The sequence below is a fragment of the Orbicella franksi genome, chromosome 9, assembly GCF_964199315.1.
Source record: "Orbicella franksi chromosome 9, jaOrbFran1.1, whole genome shotgun sequence".
In the NCBI taxonomy this organism is placed as follows: Eukaryota; Metazoa; Cnidaria; class Anthozoa; order Scleractinia; family Merulinidae; genus Orbicella; species Orbicella franksi.
Genome location: NC_138153.1, coordinates 8787301 through 8806466, shown reverse-complemented (window position 1 = coordinate 8806466; position 19166 = coordinate 8787301). Strand labels below are relative to the sequence as shown.

The window sequence follows — 19166 nt, the reverse complement described above, 5'->3', positions numbered from 1 at the left end:
TAGTTATTTTATCTTCAGTGAATGTATGCATAATTTAATTAGTTCTCTAAACACAACGACATGCAACCCAGTGCTTGGCTCGCACATGGAGGATTTTCGAGAATAAGTGACTGCAATGTATTTGGAAAAAAAATAATAGAAGAAGATTTCTTTCAACAAAAGAAACAAACTTTGCAAGATCTTACACAATCTTTAAACTCGGCAACTGTAAGATGTTTGTGTCAATATTGAAAGTGAGATATAAAACTGGCGAGCTTATCGAGCAGGGAAGTATGAATGCACTATTTCAAGGCTTCATTATAAAGCGAAACATTTGCAAAATATGTCAAGTTTAAGTTTGATTGTATTAATTTTATTACTTTTGAAATCACGAACGAAAAACCCAAACTACCACAAAGGTTCAAAAAGTCGATGATAGTCTGCAAGCTTAATCAGAAAAAAATTCTGAGCTTAAATCCGCGGGAAACTTCACAAAGTATCACAGGCTTGCGCTTGCAACGGTAACCAATCACAAGCTTTATCACGTTCAATGAATTCCACCCCTAGCACTGTGTTAGAGCCACTCAAAACTTGTCGTTTAACAAAATAAACGTTAAACCTCAATCTAGTACTTTCAATGCCAGCAAACTCTTTTCTCGTTTGGATTTCTCATCTGTTTTTACACGCTGTTTTTTTTCCCGGCTCGGAATCGAACCCCAGTCTCCCGAGTGACAGGCGGGGATATCACCACTATACTACCGAGGATAAGACGTGATATCGTGGAAAGAAAAGAATTAAATCCCTAAAACTGCAGGTGATTTGTTGATGCAGTGCATTTGTATTCCTCACATAAAGTCGGTTGTTTTCGAGTGTATCCCTATTGATACTGATTTCCCTCCTTATAGGTCCTTATAAAAAAAATGAAATCACTCGGTCAGTCATTTATTCACTCATTCATTCATTCGTTCGTTCATTCATTCATTCCTTCATTCGTTGGTTCGTTCGTTTGTTCGCTCATTCGTTCATTCGTTCATTCGTTCATTCATTCATTCTTTCATTCGGTCAGTCAGTCAGTCAGTCAGTCAGTCAGCTTGTCAGTAAAAATTTTAATTACATCCGAATGTTGCCAAAATGAGAACCATAACTTTCAGCGGTTTCCGTAGTGTAGTGGTTATCACGTCCGCCTAACACGCGGAAGGTCGCCGGTTCAAGCCCGGCCGGAAACAGGCTTGTTATATATTTTTTTCTCTTTATTTCACTAACTTCTCTATTTTCTTACAACCATGATGTTCCATTTTTCCTGGTCATGGTACGCTTCTGTATTCAACGAATGCATTTTCTACCAAATTGAAGACGACTAGCCCTCAATAAACGTTTCTGGTTGCAAGACTTTTCTCACACCTTTTTCCGATAACTAATTGAGAACCCATCACCCGTTTTATGCAGACTCCTTTTTATGGCAGTTTACCTCTACCTTCGACAAAACTATTCGTCACGGACTGTGTAACAACTTCTTGGGGAGCATGGGTGACTGAGTAAAAATACTAATTCGCCTGGAATATAGGAAGTAAGGCCATAGCCCATCTCTCCTTTGACACACTGATTAAAGCTCTTATGACTCTTTCTCTCGCTTCAATCTTTTATGTAATGTTACCTCTTTTTTTCCTTCATAGGTAATGAACTCTTTGGAGTAGAGTTTGTTTCAAAACCAGCAAACCCCCAATTAATTTTTTCGAAACAGTGGTTCGAAATTGAACAGGGCATCTTGTCCAATGCTGTCATCCCAAATCCTCGGTAGTATAGTGGTGAGTATCCCCGCCTGTCACGCGGGAGACCGGGGTTCGATTCCCCGCCGGGGAGGATTGAATATATTTTTGATTAGAAATAATTTATCCGCGTCTTTATATTTGTTTTCATTATTATTTTTGAGATCGGTTAGTCAATTAATATATAAATTTTTCTCATCCTGATTAACAGATCAAATCAAAAAGGAACTTTCACATAGGGTTAACCTCACTGCGACTTGCCCTCCTGGACATTATTGCCCAAGAAAAATGGCTATGCCTGAGCTTCTTTAGTTAAATTTTTGTTGTTATACATGTAGCAGAGGAAGAAATAATGCAATGGTTCTTTTTTTAACTGAATTCACAGTGCTTTCATGAATGTCTCCGTGGGGCAATCGGTTAGCGCGTTCGGCTGTTAACCGAGAGGTTGGTGGTTCAAGCCCACCCGGGGACGCACAGTTTTGCTTTATTATCTTTTTTTCCGGAACCAATGTAAATTATACGTTTCTAATTTCTAGGCCTATGTCAATCACTGAACCTAGAGCTTGAACCGTACTTCATTAGTCAGCGGAGGCTAGTAGTTTTAACCGTATTCTCAAGCATTCTACTTACAATCTTCGTCGGAATGATCAATGATGAAGCAATGATGAACTGGCGCCAAACCAAAAAGGCGCCATTTTTTCCATCATTAAAATTGGGGAAGGGGGGGTCCTAATTTTTCATTTTAATTGTCAAAGATAATCTTTATCAGAATAAAATAAGAAATGGGGAAAGCGATGGTTTAAATTTTTCATTTAAATTGTTTACGATTGAGGCTCCTAGTTAAGCAAACTCCCGTAAAATTCGATTCGTTTCTGTCTCTCCCAGTCCCACCATACACTTATTCTTTTCTGATATTAATGTAAATTAAACGTTCTCATTTCAAGGCGTTTATCAATCATTTTGTTAAGCGAATTCTGTAAACTACCGCTTGAGCCATACTTCATTGCAATAATCTGCCATGAGGACCCTGCTGACCTACAGGTCTCTCTATATCTACACAGTTGTGTGTTTCTTCATAGGTAGTGTCTAGAGAAATTTTAGTTGTTTTCAACCATTTTCGTACCGGGTGCACATGTACACTTACATCCCCGCGGCCCATCCGCGGCTCCAAGATTTCTACGTAAAACTATGAGGATGAAGGGTTTTTCAAGCCCAGCTGGAGAAAGCTATATCCTTTTCTCCTTTCCGTCTTTCTTTCACATCGTTAGTTTTTTATAACTGTCCTGTTGTTATTTTTGTTGTTGTTGTTGTTGTTGTTGTTGTCTTTCTTTCTCACTCGAACTGTTTATGGCATCTTGCTTTATTCCAAGTAATTTATTTTCTACCAATGTGATGCCGTCTGAATCTTATACATATAGAAATCAGAAGAGCGTTCTGAGGCATTTTACCCGAAACAAACAAACAAACAAAAAAGGTAAGAGATGAAAAAGTACATATAAAGTACATGAAAAAGTACATATAAAGTACATCGAATCCCGGTCTCCCGCGTGACAAGCGGGGAAACTCACCAGTATACTACCGAGGAACATGCCAGATTTGCATTAATAACTAGACCCAGGAATCCATTACCTCCTGCTAGACCCAACTCCTTGAATCTGGCAGTTGATTCGTTGAATTCAAGACTATTTTTCTTCCTCTAATATTTAATATCTGCTGTTTTTGAAAGTATCTCTGTTTCGTATTGTAAAAAAAAAAAATCATTTATTCGTTCAATCAGTCTGTCAGTTTGTCGCTCTGTCGCTCTGTCGGCCTGTCGGTTTGTCGGTCGGTCGGTCTGTTGTTCTGGTCGTCTGTCAGACAAGTCGGTCTGTCTGTCAATCTGTATGTCGGAACGCATTCTAAGATAACAACAAATTTTTTCATGTGGTTTCCGTAGTGTAGTGGTTATCACGTCCGCCTAACACGCGGAAGGTCGCCGGTTCGAGCCCGGCCGGAAACATACTTGTTTATTCTTAGTTTCAGTCTCTCTTTCTTTCCCTTTTTGAACTTTTTGAGTAAATCTTGGTAAACGAGGAAGACTATGATGAACAGCTAGCTAAGCATAGGCTTCTTATTAGAACACACAAGACGTACTGTGAACGCGCTACCCGCCGATAGCTGGTTTTCACATGACGTCACTAAAATTCGAGCTACAAAACTATTGATCTTCCTGAGATTTTACTTAAATGATGTATAAGGGCAGCTGAATACTAGTATTCATACAAATTTTCGCTCCGAATGGGTTTTGGTTTTGTGATACACTACGCTTGAATTTCTAAGGTTTTGCACGACGCGGCATTTACATGACGACCTAGAGGCTTGTAGTGATGGTTAAAAAAGTGACTTATTTCGGGGAACTTGGCTATCTGAACAGTTCATGTCTTTAAAAAAAATATTATTTTAATGTTTTAGAGTTCCTCAAGGGATAAATTCACGCTTATGTAGCGAAACTAAGAGACAGATGTTTCTGTTAGTTTCCGGCCGCCATGTTGGTGCCAATACGGATGGGCACCAGCGTGGCGTCTCCATACAAATCTCTATAAATTTGGGTAAAAAATTTCTCAACATATCTCACATAAGAAAAATTGCTGTGACCAGAATTTTGGCGAGACTCTTTACATGTTTACCTTCTTTCATTTTCCAGATTCTGGACTTTATCTATTGAGCGGTTTTGATTTTTATTTTGATCTATTTTGAATGGCGTGACACTGAAAACCAGCAATAGCTGGTTTTCACATGACGTCACTAAAACTCGAACTACAAAACTATTGATCTTCCTGAGATTTTACTTAAACGATGTATAAGAGTAGCTGAAAACTAATATTCATACAAATTTTCGCTCCGACTGGGTTTTTGGTTTTGTGATACGCTACGCTTGAATTTCTAAGCTTTTGCGTGACGCGGCATTTACGTGACGGCCTAGAGAGCTGTCATGATGGTTTAAAAACGTGTCTTATTTCGGGGAACTTGGCTATCTGAACAGTTCATGTCTTAGAAAAAGTATTATTTTAATGTTTTAGAGTTCTCGAGGGATATATTCACGTTTTTGTAGCAAAACTCAGTGACAGATGTTTCTGTTGGTTTCCGGCCGCCATGTTGGTGCCCATATGGATGGCACCAGCATGGCGTCTCCATACAAATCTCTATAAATTTGGGTAAAAAATTTCTCCGCATATCTCGCATAAGAAAAATTGCTGTGACCTAAATTTTGGCGAGAGTCTTTGCATATTTACTTTCTTTCATTTCCCAGATTCTGGACTTTACCTATTGAGCGGTTTTGATTTTTATTTTGATCTATTTTGAATTGCGTGACACTGAAAACCAGCAATTGGGCGATTCTATGCCCACTCAGAAGCCAACATTTATGATCACAGGGAACTATTTTGAACTGAGTCAGTCTCTCAGTCCTCAGATCAGGAGCAGCTCCTCGCTTTCTCTCCAACTTTTGTTTACCGATTTTCTACCCACCGTTTCGACGTTTCCTCAGTGCCCCCACTAACCTGGAAACGGTCTCTGATGATGATTAGTTACATGTATCGTTTATTCAGTGTCTAGTGTGCGATATGGGCTCTTTCCTCTGCAGAGAATTAAATGATTTTTTCATGGGTGGAGAAAATGCGTAAAAGGGATTTTTGCGCCTGCGCTAACCTGGTACAACGGATTTCTATAGTGAACCTAAAAGTTCTATAATGAAAGTCAATGAGACATGACTATGTTATTTAGATTGCATTTCTTAGCCTGTCTGTAATGCCACATGGTTTCTTGTCGCAAAACAAAGTAACCTCTGCTCTGGCGTTCAGGGGCTCGGGCGTTCGCGCGTTCATGTTTCGCCCGTTCCCGCGTTCCTACCTTCATGTGTCCAAGCCAACGATCCAAACTTTCTGCTATGCTCGACTTTAGTGACTGGGCTTCAGTGTAAGGGTTGTAATGGCGGCGTGCATTTGGGCCTTTAGTGAAAGACGTCGTGGTTGTTTGTTAACAAGGTAAGAGAGTGTATTTAATACCCTTTTCCTGTCTAGCTAATTTATAGAATGTACGAACATATCTTGATCTATGCATCTCACTGAATAACAATAAAGGGCCTGAAATAACCTCGTCTGTCGGGATGACCAAATACAGAACTCGAACCCTCGCTGAAAACATCGTGTTAACACGAACCAAAATCGATTTCCCCTGGATTTCCGTCAGACATTCAGTGACCTCCCGATAACGAAGCAATTTTCGGGGTTTTTGTTATAATTTTAATCTCCATAAGTCGAACTATGTTTGAATTTGTCAAAACGTGTTAAGCCAGAACGAATAATACTGTAGTCCAAAACATTACTGCGCCTTTCAATAACATGCGGACTCCAAAATTCAAAGCCCAACCGACAAATGCGTTTTTCGCTACCGTCAATCAAATGTTCAGTGGCTCCTCCCAGCTTCCGACTATGTTGTCCAAACTGTGCTCAACGATTTGATTTGATTACCGCGCGCTCGGCAGTAGTCGGAAGCTGGGAGGAGCTGCCGAACATTTGATTGACGGTAACGAAAAACGCATTTGTTGGTTGAGCTTCGAATTTTAGAGTCCACATGTTAGTGAAAGGCACAGTAAATTAGTTTAAAGGTCAGTGTAAAACGCAGACTGCAGACTACAGACTTCTTAATAAGTATATGTCATTTTTTTTTTTTTCATTATTGAGTGCTAACCATAAACAGGGTTATTATTCAGGCTAACTGCAGTGAAAGTCTGCACTCCAGTTAGCCTGAATATCACTCCAGTTAAACTAAATATCACTCGGGTTAGCCTGAACATCACTCAGGTTAGCCTTAATAACCACCTGGTTAACCTGTTTACGGTTAGCTCTCTGTGATGGAAATAGTAACATGATTTAGTTAAATATTCAACAGCCTGTAGTCTGCATTTTACCCCTGGTCAGCAGTCTACATTTTACCTCCAGTCTGAAGTCCCAAACCTTTTTAAGCCTCCCTTGAGTTGAGTTATGGAGAGTCAACTGTAAGCTTGAATTTGAGCTGTCCACTTTCAGTTTGCTTTTTTAGTCATTAAAGTCCTAATCGCTATAAGATGTCACTCTAATTCCTTTTGTGTTCTACGTTTGGGTCAATAAAGCCATAACAGCACCAGAGCCAACTGCCATGCAATCCTGGGGGGAGAGGGTTAACTCCCAGGTGAAAAGGTTGGAGATGCTCACTGGAAAATTTGAATTAAACCCATAAAGGAGACAAATCTGGGTGTGGCACAAGCTGTATTTGACCCCTAAAAGATACCACTTAAAATGGATATTATGGTGTTTTTTATTATATCTTAGAGGGCAAGATTGACAGATACATTCTTCTTCTTCAACCATAACCCTATGTGGGTGTAGGGCCAGACATTCTCCTTCACCATGTCACACGGTCACAAGCAGCCACTGTTACCTCGCTCCATGAGCCAAAACCCAATGCTGTTCTTTCTTTTTGAAAAGATACATTGGTGGCTACAAATAGCACTTGGCATTTGTTTTGAATGCCCTTTAGTGAAACAAAAATCTATGATTTATACCCTTAAAGAGAGGTGAAAAGCAACCCTGACCTTTTCACATGGGTGTCTTCTCCCTCCTTCCCCCTGGGCTCATAATCCTTAACTGTTACGAATTCATCATACTGCAGTGTAAAACAAAATCTCAAAGCAAAGTAAAAACCTTCTGGCTTTGAGTGTACTGTCTTTTTCTTAAGACTCAAGCATACAATTATTTCTTGTAAAAAAAAGTAATAGTATCCTTGGTACAATTTCACTGAATTTGGGAGCCTTTTAATTTAATTTTAAACCTTTCATGACTTTTATCACAGTTTTCTCCACAATAAGTGTATCACACAACTAAATTAAAAGGAACAATGGAGATAGAGGTATCCAAAAGCAGCTCAGCACCATACTAGGGATTCTTCCATGAATTAACTAACAAACTATGTTAATAAATGAAATTTAAACCTCAACAAAATAAAAAAAAAATACACATTGGGGGCAAACATCATATTGTGGATAAATTATTTCTTGAAATCGACTCAAGTCGATATATAGGCCTATTTGATTCCACTGTTTATGAAACAACAGGAGAGAAGCTAATAACTGATGGGGAATTTTTGCTAAAACGAAGTGGTTTGCAGTTGTATTTTTCTGACTCCCATCCTTTGCTTAATTCTATTGTTCATGAGCCAATTAGATGCAAGAAGAGAATTTGCTCTTCTATCCAAAATACATATAAATCCTTGAGGCTAAATAATTAATTTTATGTTTAATACTAAAGTTAATTTTTTTTGTGTCAATATGTTGATATCTCCTTCAAAATTGGGCAGTGTCATTCTGCTGGCCCAAATAGAACTACATGTTGTTCAGCAAGAAAGTAGAAATGGTACCTTATGTTCACCTCAAACCTTGCAACATGTTTTGAACCATGACAGTATCTGTTTCATTTCCTTTATTTCAGTCAGTAATATGCAAACAGTAAATAAAATTTGTTGTTTTACAACAAATTTTAGATTCTGTTTGGCCATGTTTAGCTGAGAACAGGTCTATTCATCCCACACCAGTGCAGAAGAGTGAATTTGCCAGTGCAAAATGATCAAATTGATAATGATTGACGTCTTACAGTCAATATGATTATTAAATTTGCATGCAATATGATTATTAAATTTGTTTATACGACAAACAAAATGAAAGAAGATTTCGACAACATAGCAAAATTTTTCTAAGTCATTCTGAAAAATCTGACCGATTTCCGAAAAAGGGTGAAAAGTGGTATGGATCCGTACCTGAAATATTAGGTATTAAAAGGGTGCGTTTCTTGGGGATGGTTTGGATCAGGATCAACTACCCAAGACCACTTTGATTATGGTGGATCAAAGGACCCGACCATACTTGAGAAGGATTCATCGGTTCCTTTGATCGCTATGCTTTGATGCACCATGATCCGAGTGATCTTGAATCTGCATTCGCCCTAATCGGAGCCTAAACCACTCGGCCACGCTTCTTTAGCGTAGTAAGAGCAACACAACATACCAAATTTCCGTTGTCATTTCCTTAGGAAACCGCAGAATCTGTTTTGACTCCAGAGCTAACTGTCTTAGCAAAATGAATGGACACACAATGTAATGATGCCTTATTCGTGCAAGCATTGTGACAAGTGCTTCAGTCAATCGTCGAATTGCAAGAGACATGAACGGACACATACGGGTGTGAAGCCGTATACGTGTAAGCACTGTGACAAGTCCTTCAGGCAACCAACTCATTGCGAGAGACATGAACGAACACATACAGGAGTGAAGCCGTATACCTGCAAGCATTGTGATAAGCGTTTTCGCCAGTCAACAGCCTGCAAGAGGCATGAACGAATACATACAGGCGTTAAACCACCGTGTACAGTTTGTAGATGCAAGCACTGCGATAAGAGCTTTAGGGATAAATCAAACTGTTTGAGACATGAACGAACACATACAGGAGTGAAGCCGTATACATGCCAGCATTGTAATAGGTGTTTTAGTGATTCATCAGCACGTAGATCACATGAAAAAATTCATACAGGGGAGAAGCCGTTTAAATGCAAGCATTGTGATAAGTTCTTTAACCGACGAACAGACTGTGAAAGACATGAGAAAACACACACACGTGAACGAACACCGAGACATATACGAACACACGCTGACACGGGAATAAACCCATTTTCAGGTGTATTCGTATCACAAGGGGTACTTTATCCAATCATTACCATGTAAACTGTTGTGTCCAAGCGCTGAATAATGAGGCTATTTCGTGAATAAAACGGCCGACCGAACTTTAATGTTTACTAAGCTAAACGTCAGTTATACAATTCCAATAATCCAAACATGCATGCAACTTGACTATTTAAGGTTCCGCTCAGGGACATGTGTTACGTAATATATAGATTTAGGCCAGCCTAAAAGCGTAGCTCCTGGGCCGCGTTGATGAGAGCCAAATAACCCAGGAGAACGTAGAATTTTGATTTCAGTTTTGTAGCTTTGCGGCGCGGTTTTCTGTATATTGTTTGGCCTTCTGTTTTGAGTTTTAATAATCACTGTATACACAAAACAAAGCAGCCAAAAAACATTTGCATAGAAAAAAAAGTTAAAATTCGGTTAACTTTTAATCCTTGGTTAGCGTTAACCGGCTTCCGAACAATCCTGCCCTGTTTTCAGCAAGTTAACCTGAGATGAGCCCGCGATTCAATCGAAAACCAGCACCTGGTCAGCGGTCAACTTTCAAAAAACACGCGACCTCGATAAGCTGTAAACTTGAGCCCGCGATATGGTCACGTGATACTGGTCAGCGGATACCTTGTTTTGACAGGTGTCAATTGAATATAACATGGATGTCCAATATCAAAGAAGTACACGGTAAACCAAGACTGCATGTCTCTGTCAACCTATTATTTGGAGTATGGCAGCCATGTTGCGCGACTCCGTCGTCGTCGCCGCCGTCGTGCGTACGCGCCTACGAGCAATACCGCTAGCCATGATGACCATGAGAAAATCAACTCATGGGTTTCCTTTTCTCTCCTATATGAGTATGAGGCTCCGCTTGGCGGCCCTTCGGGCCACCGGAGCTCCGCTAATATATCTTACGTAACCATTACACCTAATAAAGTTTCCTATTGTGTAAACCTAAATCATTAACACCATAACATAAACAACGTGAACGAACTCACAGAAACAAAGCCATATCCATGCAAAGATTATAAAAACTGCTCCAGGAGCTCATCACATTACAAGAGCATGGACATTTACCTACAGCAATGAAGTCATATACATTGTGTACCTGCAAACGTTGTGAAACGAAAGGCACGCAGTCTGAAACAGAGAAAGCTCGTTGAGGAGTCAGCAACAACGTAAAGTCGAAAGAAGTCGCCCATATTTGTCTTCTTTGCCTGAAGAAAAGTCAAATCAGGCTGAAAGCCCACTTGTTGGATTTGTCTGGAGGAATTCAGCAGTGAGGCATGTAAAGCTTGACATTATGATGAGCATATGAGATAAAACAAGTGTTACAGAATATTTTCAACGCCATTGTAAATTTAAATTGCTTAGTTTTGTTTTCCTATGTTATTTTTTCAGCTTTACGAAAGGATTACAACAACAAAACAACAACAACATCCTCTTTCATACCCTTTATATTACCTGCTATGATATACAGAGGGCACTGGCAACCCTAGACTTTTAGATTGTTTTTACTGTTTTGTACTACTTTCATATTGTTAACAATCAATCTATAAATATTACATGATATTAATAACAACCACACAGAAAAAAAAAATTACAATAAATAGAAAATAAAATGTGCGCAGTGACCAAAGTAGCCAAGGCTTTCGGGTTGGTCACTGCCACATTAATGAGTTTATTTAACTACATGACAATAAGCTTATATAACACAGGAAAATTACCAGTTTATACCTGCGTTATTTTTTCAATGCCACGTAGTCAATAGATTTGTAACGCGACGGGTGTCTAATATTCCTCTTTTATCGTGCAGTTCTTAAACTTGAATCTCATATCCTGTTAAGTGCAGACATTCCAGCAGTTGCGCAATTCGTTCGTGGTGGTTCAATTTTTTACGAGATATCTTTCAAAAGGGGCGTATGAACAATTCCCAGAAACAAACAACAATTGCCAGATTAACAAGCGGGAGACGATGGGAAACAGTCATTTTCTCTGCAACAACCAAGGAAAGTTCTTGAACGAATAACGCAGCTATCAAGTGGTATAGGTAACCATTTTACCTGCAGGCAGCTGGTATAAAAATTCCGTTCGCGTGAATCGTACGAATCGAAATTTCTCTTTTCGGTACGATTCTACTCGACAGTATTGGACATGGATGCTACCTAGAGAGCTACTTCTAGAAATTTACCAAATAGTTCTATCTTTTTTTAATTTTTAACATGAGAGGATGAAGGGTAAGATGCCTTATTCTCAGGGTAAACCCACAAGTTATTTTTAGATATAGTTTCCAGTCCTCCCGCTGATAATGACAACACGTTGCGTAGATTATAGCCTTCATTCTCTCCCAGTTTCGGTCAATTAGATGTCTATTTCCAGCCCTTACAACGTGAACGGAACTAATAGCTACTACTTCTTTCTCCGTAACAAAGCATTCTCGACCATCATGTCGAACAGACTTTCGTCCGTGATGCCTGACTCTTTGGCAATAACATTCACAAGACTCTGACGACCGAAGGAACAGAACAAATTACATTCCAGAAAAAATGGGTTCCCTTGGCGGTCTATCCGGAAATCAAACGCTGCAAAATCTTGGGGACCCAACTCTCGGAAAGCTCGGTAACTTTGCTGGTGAATGCGGTTGATGAGTTCTCCTTCCTTTAAAGGATCAAGGAACCACGTTTTAGTAGCTGGAGACTTGCCTAGGAAAAAAGGCAAATTCACTAATTAGAGTTGGCAGTAAAGCCGCCTGGAAACACTCTCAACATTGCATGTTGGCCACCATTATTCAGCGTTCTAAGGTTCATTATGTTGGGTCCGTTTGAATTGAACGTGTTGGGAGTTTTTGCGGCTAAAATAACTTCTCAAACTCAGTAGTAAGCTTAAGTCAAGAAATTTTATTAACTTTATATTATGGCTTAGTATATCCTTTTCTGATTTATGGACTGATTGCCTGGGGTAATACTTATGAGTCTACTGTAAATCCAATTTTTATCTTAGAAAAAAAAGCAGCACGGGTGATGACATTCTCTAGCTTTGATCATCACTCTAGTCAGCTATTCAAGTCTCTGGAGATCATTAAATTTTCTGATCTCGTTACCTTCGTCATTGCCACTTTCATGTATAAATTTCATAATCAATTGTTACCCTCTGTCTTCCAGTCCTTCTTCACTAAGTTAGGTACCGTCCACAGTTACAATACCAGGCATTGTGCAAAACAGTCTTACTATCTTCCCAAAGCAAGAAAATTTAATATTCGATTTTAGGGCCCTAAGATATGGAATGCTATTGATTATGATATAAAGCACTTACCAATTTCATCATTCAAAGTTAAACTGAAACAGAGCTTTCTCCAAAGCTACTAATCAATTCTCATTTTCTTTCACATTAAGATAATATCACTGTTTTTTGCAACCCCTTACCATTATTTATCTGATATTCTTCATTGTTCAGTTCAAATATATATTTTTTTTATTTAAGGTAATAGATTACGCGTAATTTCAGCTTCTTTTCTTCTTTACTTTCTGGTATATATTATATTTTGTATGTGTGACAAGCAAATGAATTACAAGCTCACGACAGGCTGCTGCACTTGTGATTTCCAACCTCTACTGTAACTCATCGATGAAGTCCCTCGCTTTCTATAGGTTAAAGTTACAAACGAAGAGGAATACTTACCAAGGGGAAGGCCCTTTTCGTTTAACTGTAATTTGACCTCGGTTTTCCTAATGTCGTCCTGACAAACATTGTACTCAATGCACGCCAGAGCTTTCAACTTCCCAGATTTCACAGATTCTAAAACAGCGCAACGGATTTCTCTTCCCTCGATGAACCTGTAGAATCAACCAATTCAAAAGCGATTCAAAAGATACCCTGGCCAAGTGAAAGTATCTGGCAGGTAAGGTAAGGTAAGGTAAGGTATCTTTATTTTAAGTCGTAAACGTGGGGAGTGGTTGCCCAATCTCCCGAGCCAGGGGCTCATGACAGAAACGCACGACTATTTACAATAACGTTACTACTTACAATTACTATATTCGCTAAGATAAATTCAGAATTAAAATATAAAATATTCCTTAGAGCACGACAGGTTAACAAGTAATGCCTTGTACAGTCGTTACTTGAATAGACGAGCGTGTTTACAGGTGCAAAGTTATACCTTTCAATAATTACATGATCCGAAAAGGAAAGTGCATGCTCAATGGCTTCATGCAATGTTTCCTGGTTTTTCACCAATCACACTGCCTTGGTGTCCTCTCCTAAGCTTGCTTTCACCACACACGGGTACTTGATTTCTTCAACTGTTAAGGGATCTCCTGAGACGGAAAAGATAATCTTGACTCTCCTTAGGCTTAGTTGGTTAAAATCACTGAAGACTGATATATTGTGGGAGATTTCACAAGATAAGTGCTTTTTTATTCAACACATTGCTGATAAGGCACACTTTGTTGCATCTATTATAGAAAAGCTAGAAAAGTTATCACTTTTCCCCTCAACACACAAAACTAAGCTATACGTATATCGCAAGATAACTGTTGACTGAGCGCACATTACCATATTGAGACAGTGCTACAAGGACACGTTAAATAACAAATATAGATACATGAAATGATTGAAATAAGCATGCGCATATTAGTAATAAAATTAGCACTAAAATTCAACATGCCTCCAGTATTGCTGTGTTCACCTCTAAACTTAGCCATCTTTCTTGGTATAAGTAAACAAACAACAAATATAGATACATGAAATGGATGAAATAAACATGCGCAGACTAGTTATGAAATTAGCACTGAAATTTAAAATACCTCTAACATTGCTGTGTTCACCTCTAAACTTAAGTCATCTTTCTTGGCATATTAAAGTACATTTTACTTCTCTCAGTTTGCTTGTGTGTGCTTTTTTCGCTTTTTTAATGTCTTTTTATTATTTTTTGTATTATTTTTATTTTTAATTTATTACCTTTAATTTTTTGTTCCTTCCTTTGCTGTTGGGCATTCGCGCGTTTAGTTTTGCTTAGCTACTTTTTATCATAAATAATGATCATTTTGTATGCTGATGACAGCATACTTATTGCTGGTTTTTAGTGTCACGCAATTCAAAATAGATCAAAAAAATAAAAATCAAAACCGGTCAATAAATAAAGTCCAGAATCTGGGAAATGAAAGAAGGTAAATATGCAAAGACTCTCGCCAAAATTCTGGTCACAGCAATTTTTCTTATGCGAGATATGCGGAGAAATTTTTCACCCAAATTTAGAGAGATTTGTATGGAGACGCCATGCTGGTGCCCATCCGTATGGGCACCGACATGGGGGTCGGAAACTAACAGAAACATCTGTCTCTGAGTTTCGCTACAAAAGCGTGAATTTATCCCTCGAGGAACTCTAAAACATTAAAATAATACCTTTTCTAAGACACGAACTGTACAGATAGCCAAGTTCTCCGAAATAAGTCACTCTTTTAACCATCATGACAGCTCTCTAGGCCGTCATGTAAATACCGCGTCACGCAAAAGCTTAGAAATTCAAGCGTAGTTTATCACAAAACCAAGAACCCATTCGGAGCGAAAATTTGTATGAATATTAGTTTTCAGCAGCTCTTATACATCATTTAAATAAAATCTCAGGAAGATCAATAGATTTGTAGTTCGAATTTTAGTGACGTCATGTGAAAACTAGCTATTCTTTTGCTAAGACTTAAGTATTTAAGGTAGTCCTTTACATAAGTCTTAATTGGTTTCTCTGGGTTTCCTTGCCTATAATATACATAGTTATTACATTTGTAAATGGCAAAAATAAAAGCAAACAAACAGACAAGTTACCTTTGTTGTACACTACTCCTTCAGCAATCCAAACATTCTTGTTAGCAAGTAAAACACCACGTGTTTTCAGTTTATCCATAGAAAGGTATCGCGATTCTGCCAATCCACCAATCACTGGAATGTCTAAGGCATCGATTAGAGCTCTTCAAAATAAAACAAAGTTGCTCTTAGTGGTTTTCAATCAAGACTCAATCAAGACTTTGATGGAAAATCGAATGTTAAGCATGAACAGATGTAGTGATCTGTGATAGTAAAAGAAAATGTTATTCATGCACATTTCATTTTTCGCGGGTTCTAATTTTTGCGATTTTTGTGAGTTTTTTTATGATCCGCAAAAAAAATTCCCGCAAAAATTTACACTACTGGCGAAATTATACATACAAACCAGGAGCATATCACATGTGATATGCTCCTGATACAAACATAACAAATAGAATCTTGTTGCTGTCCTTTATTTAAAACGTCTCCCTCGTTCAGAAACAAAACGATGAAATGAGAAACAAAACGTTCAGAAATAAAGAAAAAAGATTTACGGGAAACGACCGCCTGAAGGTACTCCATTAATTAAGTAGAGCATCTACAGTTCCACACAAGAGCATGTTGTAATTTGATAGTTTTACGTCTCTGTACATGTAGTCTCACTTGTCAATTGCATGCAATCACCTGTGCAGTTTAATTCAAAAAATGCGAAAATGTTTTAATTTCAATTAAACAGTATAACTGATTTTTTTTTATCAAGAACTTGTCGACCACGACAGTTGAAATACCCCACTACAAAGCTAAACATCCCCCGCACGGGGGTATTCCAAAATTCATTTTGTTTTAGCCGATGGGAACGTGAACAGTGCCATCGATCTATTTTTCATTTTTTCATTTTTCATTTGATTTTTCATTTTACGAATACTTTTGTTTTTGATTTTTGCTTCGTCATTTCAAGGTCAAAAACGAAAACCACTTATTAACTCGTGTGATCTATCCGTATAAAACCTCTACTCAGTTTTAGTGTAAATCTACTAGCGTTTCATCACGAATGCCGTTCTCTGATTGGCTACGCTACTCACTATCTATTCTGTGATAGATGGTGAGTAGCGTAGCAGTGTGCCCTTGTTAACAAAATCACGGCCGCTTCTTGGCGTTTTCGAAGTGTCTGTGAAGAAGATTTCGATAAAGTTTTGAACGACTAGTAGGTTTATACTGAAACAATTAGATTATTCGCTCTCGATTTCTATGCGTGATAGGTGACGAGGGCGCAGCCCTCGTCAACTATCACACGATAGAAATCTCGAGCTCATAATCTAATTGCTTAATATGAAAAAGTACAGTATATAGATATCTGACCTGTAAATTGTTGTTCCTTTGTAACAAACAAAATGAATCAAAGCCACATCAGGTTTGATAACTGATTTAGTGTGTTGTAGGGCGGCTGTGAGGTCAACTCGCTCAACGTCATTCGTTATTTCTTCTCTTTTCTCAACGTCAATGATGGAAGAGAGTTTCTTCACAAATGACCAAGTGCCATCTGGCCTAACAATGGCGTAGCTAGAGCGATATTTTCCATTACCCATGTCATCAGAGAAAGCGCCACAATAAAGAATGGTTATCTTGAAACTGAAGTCGTCGGATGGAGAACCCAGTAAATGCAAAATCTAAAGTGATTTAAAATTAAACTAAGTTAATAAAGAGATGTACTTATACTCAATGAATCCAGATTGACAGGCACCGGTAGGTTCGCAAAAGAGCAGCGCAGTGATCTTGCTATCTTTGAAGAAGAAGAATGCATATAACGGGGATCGACCATATTAAAAATTAAACTAGTTGGCCATGTAATCCCTCATTTTCTCTTGGTCTTTGTCAACTTTGCCATTTAGAAGCGACTCTCTGATTGGATCAGGACGGAGGAGGCGACTCTATAGCTGGTTTTCACATGACGTCACTAAAATTCAAACAACAAAACTATTGATCTTCCCAAGATTTTACTTTAATGATGTATAAGAGCTGCTGAAAACTAATATTCATACAAATTTTCGTTCCGAATGGGTTCTTGGTTTTGTGATATACTACGCTTGAATTTCTAAGCTTTTGCGTGACGCGGCATTTACATGACGGCCAGGAGAGCTGTCATGATGGTTAAAAAAGTGACATATCGGGGAATTTGGCCATCTGAACTGTTCGTGTCTTAGAAAAGGTATTATTTTAATGTTTTAGAGTTCCTCGAGGAATAAATTCACGCTTTTGTAGCAAAACTCAGTGACAGATATTTCTGCTGGTTTCCGGCCGCCATGTCGGTGCCCATACGGATGGGCACCAGCATGGCGTCTCCATACAAATCTTTATAAATTTGGGTAAAAAATTTCTCCTAATATCTTGCGTAAGAAAAATTGCTGTGACCAGAATCTTGGCGAGAGTCTTTGCATATCTACCTTTCATTTCCCAGATTCTGGACTTGATCTACTGAACGGTTTTGATTTTTATTTTGACAGTCTATTTTGAATGGCGTGACACTGTAAACCAGCAATTGTTTTCCAATGTCGATTCTTGAACGACTCATCAGTAACGTCACATAACACCGAGTAAGTGCTACGGATGGCCCATTCAACTTAGCGTAGGGACACCATCAAAAGGAAAGACAACAGAGGTCAAGAAAACCTTCAACTATTATGAAGCCCACGACAACAAAACTTCAGTTTCAAGAACATTTCGTGGGAATTTGGCCGTTCATGCACACAGGTGTTGTAATCCCGGCAGATTTCGTTTGGAGTAGCCGGTGGGTACATCGATTTGTTTTAGGGAATTTGGGGGTTGAGTGGGTAAATAATTATGAGGGTCAAGGTGCAAGAACAATGTCCAGATTTCAGATCTCCGAGAAGTTGTCACTTCTGTAATCCCTCAAAATCCAGCCTATGTGCACATATGCTCACCTTCAGCTGCTCCATAATTGTTCTCTTTTAGCGTCTTGTCTATACACAAGAAAGGAAAACAGGCGGAGCAGTTAAAATTAATTGATTATTTAAGAAACGATATGTTAAGTTTGAAATTCTCGCAGAGGACAGGGGCCATTAATCATTCAATCAATCAATCAATCAATCAATCAATCAATTAACTAATTAACTGAACAGCCCTAAATTGAATCATGTAATCGATCAATTTATGCGTTGTTGTAAACTGAACGTTCAATGGACATTAGCCGTAGTCTTCAGTATCACAGGAAGTTGGGGCAACTGGAAAACTACCAACAAGCTTCAAGGATTGTCATGTAGCTTAACGCCCCCTAACTGATTACGAACTTTTACGGCACATCTTTTGTTATTGTTGTTTGATTTTCTCGAATTTAAGGGGAGCTATTAAACATGCTAATTTTTGCGAGAGAAAATTAACAAAAAAAATCAACATAATATACTGTAAAATACAAACTACAATTCTGTACAATATTTACAATTAACGGCTAAAATGAAACAAATCTGTATACTGAATATTTTAAAATACTATATTAAGCAGAAATTTAATTTACAAAATGTCCCAAGTTACATTAAGGCTGGCTAATACTTTTCTAAAGTCATTAAGGTTTATCTCGGTGACCTTTGCTCTGAAGCCGGCAGAAAGGAGGCAGCGAGGCCTAGACTCCGTTAGTGCACCGGACTTGAGATCCGGAGGTGATCGGAGGTTACGGGTTCAAGTCCCGCTCTGACCACTTAGCTGGAGTTGTTTCTCGGTAGACCCAAGTTCAACTCCTCGGTCATGTTTGTAAATAGCCAACTGGTCTGCCTTCCCCCAGTAGGGATTTTTAAGCCTATTCTGTTTATTTGAAATATTTCTTTCTTTCAATTAACGTGGCATGCCTGAGAACGACTGCTGAGAACGAGCTGG

At 38.5% G+C, this 19166-nt stretch overlaps 4 non-coding genes and 1 pseudogene across 5 annotated transcripts; 4 read left to right on the top strand and 1 right to left on the bottom strand.

The window, feature by feature from the left end:
• Positions 1–1132: 1132 nt before the first annotated feature.
• Positions 1133–1205, top strand: Trnav-aac (transfer RNA valine (anticodon AAC)). The gene has a single exon. It is a non-coding gene; the product is annotated as a tRNA-Val (tRNA).
• Positions 1206–1767: 562 nt separating this feature from the next.
• Positions 1768–1839, top strand: Trnad-guc (transfer RNA aspartic acid (anticodon GUC)). The gene has a single exon. It is a non-coding gene; the product is annotated as a tRNA-Asp (tRNA).
• A 304-nt stretch (positions 1840–2143) lies between these two features.
• Trnan-guu (transfer RNA asparagine (anticodon GUU)) lies at positions 2144–2217 on the top strand. The gene has a single exon. It is a non-coding gene; the product is annotated as a tRNA-Asn (tRNA).
• Positions 2218–3671: 1454 nt separating this feature from the next.
• Trnav-aac (transfer RNA valine (anticodon AAC)) lies at positions 3672–3744 on the top strand. The gene has a single exon. It is a non-coding gene; the product is annotated as a tRNA-Val (tRNA).
• Positions 3745–9540: 5796 nt separating this feature from the next.
• Positions 9541–18235, bottom strand: LOC145497334 (D-alanine--D-alanine ligase-like; annotated as a pseudogene). Its single transcript, XR_014050686.1, has 6 exons — positions 18221–18235; positions 16641–16969; positions 15303–15445; positions 13642–13798; positions 13164–13318; positions 9541–12187 (listed from the first exon to the last, which is right to left on the bottom strand). The product of XR_014050686.1 is annotated as a D-alanine--D-alanine ligase-like (transcript).
• Between the last annotated feature and the right edge of the window lie 931 nt (positions 18236–19166).